This window comes from Haplochromis burtoni, unplaced genomic scaffold (genome assembly GCF_018398535.1).
Source record: "Haplochromis burtoni strain Fernald_Lab_line unplaced genomic scaffold, NCSU_Asbu1 Contig_786, whole genome shotgun sequence".
NCBI lineage: Eukaryota > Metazoa > Chordata > Actinopteri > Cichliformes > Cichlidae > Haplochromis > Haplochromis burtoni.
The window spans coordinates 115943-124703 of NW_024583147.1; the positions used below are offsets into that span (position 1 = coordinate 115943).

General features: G+C 40.2%; 1 pseudogene; it reads left to right on the forward strand.

Annotated features, from left to right (window-relative positions):
• Window positions 1-8761, forward strand: part of LOC121812752 — a 13617-nt pseudogene that overhangs the window by 1992 nt on the left and 2864 nt on the right.

Here is an 8761-nt window from a genome sequence, read left to right on the forward strand (position 1 = left end):
CAGCCGAGTGTGAAGCAGCGGGAATGAGGATCAGCACCTCCAAATCTGAGGCCATGGTTCTCAGCCGGAAAAGGGTGGAATGCCCACTCCGGGTCGGGGATTAAGTCACTCTTGAATCAGAGACAATATCAGCCCAAAGTCCTCGTTTCAGATGGAAGTAAATATATTTCATTTGGAAATCACGTGACGTTTCTGTAGTCTGTGGTGATATGGGGTGTCATGTAATCTGCTAGTGTGGGTGATTGTTGGTTCACTGTGTCCTGACCTAAGCGACACAGGGAATCTAAGGGGCACTGTCAAGTAGAAGAGGAGAAATCCCTGACCCAAAAATACAGATGAGATGAATGCTGCTACAAAAACATGTCACACTGCTGAAACTGAAATTAATGGTAAAGAAGGTCCAGCCAAGTTTGGAGTGTGGAAATAGTACTACAACTTACCTAAAAACTCTTTTCAGACGATGGATATTTCCGGATTGTAAATCCTTTTTCATTAAATCTTAAATATTCTAACAATTTGAGATAGTGGATTTCCTGAGATTATCATTTTGATGTAAATAATTTTAAATTTAATTTACTTTTTTCAAGATATTTTGAGAAGCACTAGTTTTTTTTTGAATAAGTGGTGATTTTTGAGACAAAAAAAAAAGCTTAAAAGACCCTGAAAGAGATCTTTATAGCAAAACAAAGAATTTTCATAAGATTTATTCTCACAGTAACTGCCAGTAACCTTAATATAATTAACAATGATTACAAGTTTACTCTGGATTATAAATCTTTATAAACAGTCTATGGTTAATATGGTGTCAAGCAAGTGTCGCCACTTGATAGCCACTGTGAAATGCTTCTGGGCACTTACTACACCATTACTGTGGAGCATTATCTAAATTATCATTAATTCATTTTACCGGGATAAAAACTGGATGTACAGTATTTATCCTAAAATGTTTGCTAACTTTGTGCCAAAAACAATTTGAAAATGCAATTTTTGCCCCTTTACGTTTTTGCACTTTTGAATTGCCATTCTGTTTCTTTGCAGTATGTCTGCTGGTGTTTCCCAGTAGGTCTCCATTTCTAAACAACATGAAAGGAAAGGTTTCAACCTTGAATTTTTGACACTCACAACTCCAGAACTAGCACCATCTCTGAAGCCATCTCGTAGACCTGGTGGAGGTTGACCACATGGGGACAGGCGCTGGCCAGTTCAAGTAGTGCAATCTCATGGATGATCTCCATCCGGCAGTCCTGCCCTTTCCGTCTCTTCCTCATTATCTTAGCAGCGTACTCATGACCCGTGCACTTCTCCACACACTTTCTGACCACAGCAAACTTTCCCCTGAAAGAAAGGAAGACCATCAGAACTATATTCATAACAGCCACTGGTAGATGACAATATAACACTGACACTGCATGCTCATTGCACTGACCAATTAAAGAAACGAAAAAAACAAAAAACAAAAAAAAGGTAAATAATTTAATGCAATTTTATTTATACAGTGCCAAGGTAGGCATAAGGTACACCCTACATATAGATACATACATATAGAGAAAACTCAGTTTAATGATTCAGTGCAAATAGTGAGTGAGAAAGGTGACCGAAGAAGAAACACTCAATGCATCATGGGCAGCAGCCTACACCTATTGAAGCATAACTAAGGGAGGATTTAGGGTCACCTGATCCAGCCATAACTATGATTTAGCACAAAGGAAAGTTTGAAGCCTAATCTTAAAAGTAGAGATAGTGTCCGTCTCCCGAATCCAAACTGGAAGCTGGTTCCAAAGAAGAGGGGCCTGAAAACTGAAGGCTCTGCCTCCCATTCTACTTTTAAATACTCTAGGAACAACAAGTAGGCCTGCAGAGCGAGAGCAAAGTGCTCTAATAGGGTGATATGGTACTACAAGGTCATTAAGATAAAATGATGAATAGATGATGATACATCATCTGTTCCCAGATTCATTCCTATTTTCTATTATTGCAAGAACAGAACAAACACTGAAGGTTCTTCAAAATGTTCACAAAGAACAGCATTATTGAACTCTGTGCTGTAGGGGTAGTTATAGTTAGCCTAGAGCAAGAAGAGAAGCTGTGAAATTAAAATAAAATTGATAAAGACTTGTAAGACTTGTACAGCCCTGTGCCTGAAGCAGTGGACCAACTTTTCATTCTCAGCTGGTGGTGCATGTGAGAGTCATGGGGCCGATGCTGCTGGGAACTACAGATTCCAGCACTGATCTGTGCTTTCTGCCAGTGTGATCCCATGACAAAAACCTGCTACACATCAATTACCATACCATGCCGTCTTTATTTATAAAGCACTTCATGAACCCTGGTTTTAGTTTAAAGTGCTGCACATATACAAATAGCATAGACAGGAAATTAAATCAAATATGTTAAAAAAAACAGAATTATTTACAAAAAAAAAAAGTCAACCTGTTTTAAGAAGAGCTTTAAAATCAGAAAGAGAAGAGGTCTGCCTAACCTACAACAAAATCATGATCACCTCTAAATTTACGCTTGGTTTTGGCACCTCAAGGAGCTGCTGACTGGTGGACCTAAGGGAGCAGGCAGGTGTATATGGCTGTATTAGCTTGGAGAGGTAAGAGGGGCCAGGCCATTAAGAGACTTAAAAACAAATAAAAGAACTTTTAAAAAGGACCCTATAAAGTACAGGCAGCCAGTGGAGTGAAATTAAAATGGGTGTAAGTCCTCAGTTAAATGACACATGGCAGACGCCTAATGGACACATCGCTAACCCAACAATAAAGTGCGTTACAGTAATCCAGTCTAGATGTAACAAAAGCGTTGATGACCGTCTCTTGACAAAACAGGCTTTATTTTGGCTAACTGCCTCAAATGAAAAAAGCTAGCTCTTAACAACAGCTCTGACCTGGTTTTCAAGTTTAAGATTTGCTCTGCCCAAGCAGAGAAGCCCAGACCTCCCTCTCCCCAGCCACCTCCTCCAGCTTGTCCGGGGGAACACCAAGGCGTTCCCAGGCCAGCCAAGAGATATAATCTCTCCAGCGTGTCCTGGGTTTGCCCCAGGGCCTCCTCCCAGTGGGACATGCCTGGAAAACCTCACCCAGGAGGCATCCTTGTCAGATGCCCGAACCACCTCAACTGGCCCCTTTCGATGTGGAGGAGCAGCGGCTCTACTCTGAGCCCCTCCCGGATGGCCGAACTTCTCACCCTATCTCTAAGGGAGAGGTCAGCCACGCTTTGGAGGAAGCCCATTTCCCCCGCTTGTATTCGAGATCTCGTTCTTTCGGTCACTACCCACAGCTCGTGACCATAGGTGAGTGTATTGGCATAGATCGACCAGTAAATTGAGACCGGTACCGAGGGACACGGTCGAATACCTTCTCCAAGTCCACAAAACGCATGTAGACTGGTTGGGCAAACTCCCATGCAGCCTCAAGTATCCTCAAGAAGATAAAGAGCTGATCCAGTGTTCCACGACCAGGACGAAAACCGCCTTGTTCCTCCTGTATCCGAGGTTCGACTAACGGATGGACTCTCCTCTCCAGCACCCTGGCATAGACTTTCCCATGGAGGCTGAGGAGTGTGATTCCCCTGTAGTTGGAACACACCCTCCGGTCCTCTTTCTTAAAGATGGGGACCACCACCCCAGTTTGCCAGTCCAGGGGTACTGCCCCTGATCTCCATGCAACATTGTAGACACGTGTCAACCAAGACAGCCCTACAACATCCAGAGCCTTCAGGAACTTGGGGCGGACCTCGTCCACCCCAGGGGCTCTGCCATCAAGGAGTTGTTTAACTGCCTCAGTGGCCTCGCCCCCAGAGATTGCTGGGTCATCCCCTTCGTCCCCAGACTCTGCTTCCGCCACAGAAGATGTGCAGGTGCGATTGAGGAGGTCCTCCAACTATTCCTTCCACCGCCCGAAAATTTTCTCAGTCGAAGTCAGCAGCACTCCACCCGCAATAGTCACAGTGCAGGTAGAACGCTGCTTTCCCCTCCTGAGTCGCTTGACGGTTTGCCAGAATCTCTTCGAGGCAGTCCGTAAGTCTTTTTCCATGGCTTCTCCGAACTCTTCCCACACCCGAGGTTTTGCTTCAGCCACCGCCCGCTGCCTCCGGAGTCCCACAGACTAACCAAGCCCGGTAGGACTCTTTCTTCAACTTGGTGGCTCCCTTCACCTCCCTTCGAACATGGTGTTTGTTATAGCCAAACTGTGGTTTGCACAGAAGTCCAATAACAAAACACTGCTCGGGTTCAGATCTTTCATTGCCCACGTAAACATTGAAGTCTCTCAGTAGGACAACAGAGTCCCCAGGAGGAGCACCCTCCAGTACCCCACCCAGGAACTCCAAGAAGGCTGGGTACTCTGAACTAAGTTTTATGATACTCTGTCTCTCTTCCATTGTTAATTGCTTTTTTCTCCTTTTTGTAGCAACACACTTTCTGCAATACAATACTGTTCAACTGATGCTCACCAAAGTGTGTTCAAACACTGCTTTTATACAGACACGGGGTTGTAAGTAATCCAGAAAAGTTGAAACACCTGTAGGAATTAGTAGCACCAGCTTTCAAGGCTTGATCAACCTCCATTGCTGTAGAACAGCTTTAAATTGTTAACCCATGTTGTGTTCCCTGAAAAAGGCCTTTTTAATAATTCTGAAATGTACATTATTTTTCAGTTTTGGGTAACCTTACCTTTCTTTTTTTAAACCTCTGGCAGTTCACCACTTAAATGTGTACCACTTCAAGATATTCACTGAACTTGAATGACTTGAATTGCAATAAATAACTGGAAAAATTGGGGTGTTCTAAAACTGTACAGTGTATGTACAAGTAATCCCACATTAGCCCCATCCATTAGCTCTTCAAATCTTTAGTGTAATCTCTTCAATTAGAAGAAAACTGGCTTAAACAGAGAGGGATTGAAATAAGGGGCCAGTAAAACATGAGTGAGGATTATATTGGAATTTTAATTCAATTCAATTTTATTTATACAGCGCCAAATCACAACAACAGTCACCTCAAGACACTTTATATTGTAAGGTAGACCTTACAATAATAGATACAATTTGAATTTGATTTGAATCATTCAAAGTTACTCTAACAGAATTCAAAAATAAAAATACTGAGTTTTGCATTAGCATATTAGTTCTGCGATGTGATTTTTTTGGACATGCTGCATGTCAGAATCAGAGAGACTTTAAATCTAAGAATTACTACCATACTACCAGGATAATGTTAGTTTACTTGGTAATTCTAAATTGGCCAAGCATGACAGACATGAAGTGCACAAAATTAGAATCAAGCACTGCATAAATGTGTGGTTAAATGTGGCTTGTAGTCAAAAATGCTTTCAGTGGTCAGTAAGGCAATATATGAACACCAGCCCATATTACTTTATGCCTGTTCTCTTGAGATAACATTGTGTTCAACTTGAAGCTGGTCTCATAATATAAGTCACTAAGATATTTTAAGAAACTAACTCCTTTAGCATGCACTCTTCTACTTCACATTTCCTTTCATTAAGCACTTTCAAAGATTTATACTAGAAAGCAAGTCAATGCCTTCCTGTTACAGTGAATGGGAAACTTCCTCAGAGCCTACACTCAGCTTTTTCTGTCCACCACACTAAGCGGTTCTGGCATTTCCTTTTTATTTTGTAAACCTTTCATCTATTCAGCTGTGCACATGAATATTGCAGTGAACAGGAAACGGACAATACTGCACCAACTGATTGACCGTGTACTAGAAAACTGAAGATTTACTAACTTCGATGACGATCGTATTATTTTGAGCACCAGCTCTCAGCCAAATAAACTTTTGCATAAACATGCAAAAGAAAAAAAATGTTATATTTAAAATAACAAGTAGCAGGGGATGAGAGAGGGAGGATGGAGAATTGATCAATTATTGGTATCGGAAAGTAGTGCACTGGAAAGTTGTTGGCCATGCATATTAATTAATGAAGGTTTATATTGGGATTGCTTTAAGCAGCCACCCTTAAAAGACCTCTGGGAGCAGTGCGTCACGTTCTAGCAGTGGTCTTGCCTGAAAAACGCAGAGAGACGCGGTTTAGTTTGGAGTCTAGGCCTGCCTTTCAGAAACCATACTGGGCCACCGCAGCCTTTTCTAAAGCAGCGTCAGCACATTTCCAAAGCCAGCAGCCTCATTCACAGGCTACACCCTGAAAGAGATGGCTTTTGTGCATGTGTGCAAGTCCATGTATATGTGCACACACATGCGCCAAGCCAGAAGTGATGAAATGGTCACAATTATTGAAATAAATAGTCTTTAGGTTTAACAGGTGGATTTCTGAGGTGCTAAATGGCCTGTATTTGTATAGTGCTTTACTTGGTCCCTAAGGACCCCAAAGCACTTTACACATTCAGTCAGTCATCCAACCATTCTCTCTCTCACACACACACACACACACACACACACACACACACACACACACACACACACACACACACACACAGTATGTAATCCTGTCTCATCATGTGTGGAATGCAGTTCAACCATTTCTTAGAAAACCATGAGAGTTTATGATGTTTCATAACAACACATGTTGGCACTGACTGATTTGTAGTTTGAGTGTCCTGTTTTACTCTCAGTCATTACAAACATTTTAAACAAAGTTGCTGATAACAAGCAGCTCAACTAGTTCTGAGTTTTCAGCACGATGCTGTGTTTATTTAGAAGCACTGCTAACCATTATTGTTCTCAGATACATGTCTAACTGCAAAACAAATTAAAGAATAACGTTTTATAAAAATTACTGTTTATTAAAACAAAAAACAATTACTTCTTTTTTGTAAATAAACAGGTATTTGTATGGTTCTTATGCACAGATTTTTGTTTATTTATTTATTTCAGGTTCAAAATGTATAAAATGATATTATTGACTGGCAGTACATCCCATGCAGATTTAGTTCCTTAAAGAAAAGCAAACAAATAATTTCAACACACTGTAATAACCAAATATGTGTTTTGTTGCCTGGAGGCAGTACCATGCTACAGACACCTCTGTGAACACAACACAAACCTAATAAAATGAGATTTATAATTCCAAATAATGTTTCCAACAATGTTTTTAAGATGAAAAGATGTAGAAATGGACTACATCATGTTAGCTAGACTGTATTTAACATTGAAACCAGGTGAAACAGTAGCAAAGTTTAAAATGCTGTAAAATGCAAGAACAGAAATGTCACAGCAACAATAAAACAACATATTTAATTAATAAAAGTAGGACTAAACAAAGAAATCATGGAGGAAACTTCAGAATATGCACAGTGACCAACATCATAAGCAGGTGTGATGCAGCAGTGTCCTGAAGGTTTATTTATTTAACATGTTTGAATGTTCAGTCTCTTTTCTACAAAACTCAACAAAAAGGAATCAAAGCTAAATGTGGAACATGACCGTCTCTCTCTCTCTCACTGCAAACCTGCTGCTGCAGTCCCAGAGACACAAACAAACCACCTGAGCTCAGCTCCAGGCACAAAGAGATAAACTGTCAAGGATTAACATTATTTGTTTAAGTATGTAAAGATTTAGAAATAATTTGAACAATAAAGACCTAAAAGATCTATGACTCGAGGTGTAAACAAAATAGATGAAAGCTGTAATGAGTATTTTTCACAGGCTGCCAGGAAACAGTTTAGTTTTTGCTTTTTCTACTTTAAACACAACCATGTCAAATCTGTATGAGTGTGGACTGTTTATGTTAATGTGGTTTGAAATGGGATATTTTTCTTTCACTGAACTGTTGTTAGTTCAAACCAGTGCACAGAAAAGGAAACACATAGTTGCTCTTTTCCCTCGTAGGCTGTTGTGTAATCCCATTGACTGAGTGTAAGAAAGCAGACACTCTCACTCTCTCCTCACTCTTACTGACAGCAACAAATATGTGAAAGCAAACACGAGCTTTGCTGCAGGATTTCCTTTTTATTTATACTTGTATAAAAGTGAGTTGATTGAAAAGTGAATGATTGAATCTGCAGACTAACAGAGCGTTTGAATGGGATATGTGGGAGAGTATGCAGTATAAGTACAACTGTACCTGCAAGATAAACTCTAAGACAGAAAAGGAGAAGTAAAGCAGTAAGTTTCGTTTTACAAGAAATAAGTGTGAGGGAGTGTTGGTCTACATTCTGCAGACGTCTGTCAGACAGAAACGGCAGAACATTTTTTCTGTTCACAGAAGACAAACATATATAACAGCTATATTTGGTGGCCCTCTAGAGGTAAGAAGTCAGATAGACTTCTCTTATAAATAGGACAGACATTTATGTCTGTGTTTGTAACATTTATGGCGTTCATAGACATGGACAAAATTGTTGGCACCCCTCAGTCAGTGAAAGAAAAACTCACAATGGTCACAGAAATAACTTTAATCTGGCAAAAGTAATAATAAATAAAAATTCTATAAATGTTAACCAATGAAAGTCAGACATTGCTTTTCAACCGTGCTTCAACTGAACTATTTAAAAAATAAATAAATAAAATAAATATCGTCCTTCAAAAAAAGCGCCCCTCCAACGGCCAAACCCATCTGTTCTCTGATTGGAGTGTTACATTTCTGATTGACATGATATTGACCAATCAGATGAAAGAAAGAAACATAGGGTCAAAATTCGTACTTGTAACTTGCACGTTTTCCACACACAAATCTTTTTTTACGCACACAAATCTTTTTTACACATACAAATCCTGATTTTCAAGTACAAAATATTTATGACCACATTTTGAGCAAATACTCTGAACACCACATCCAGAACA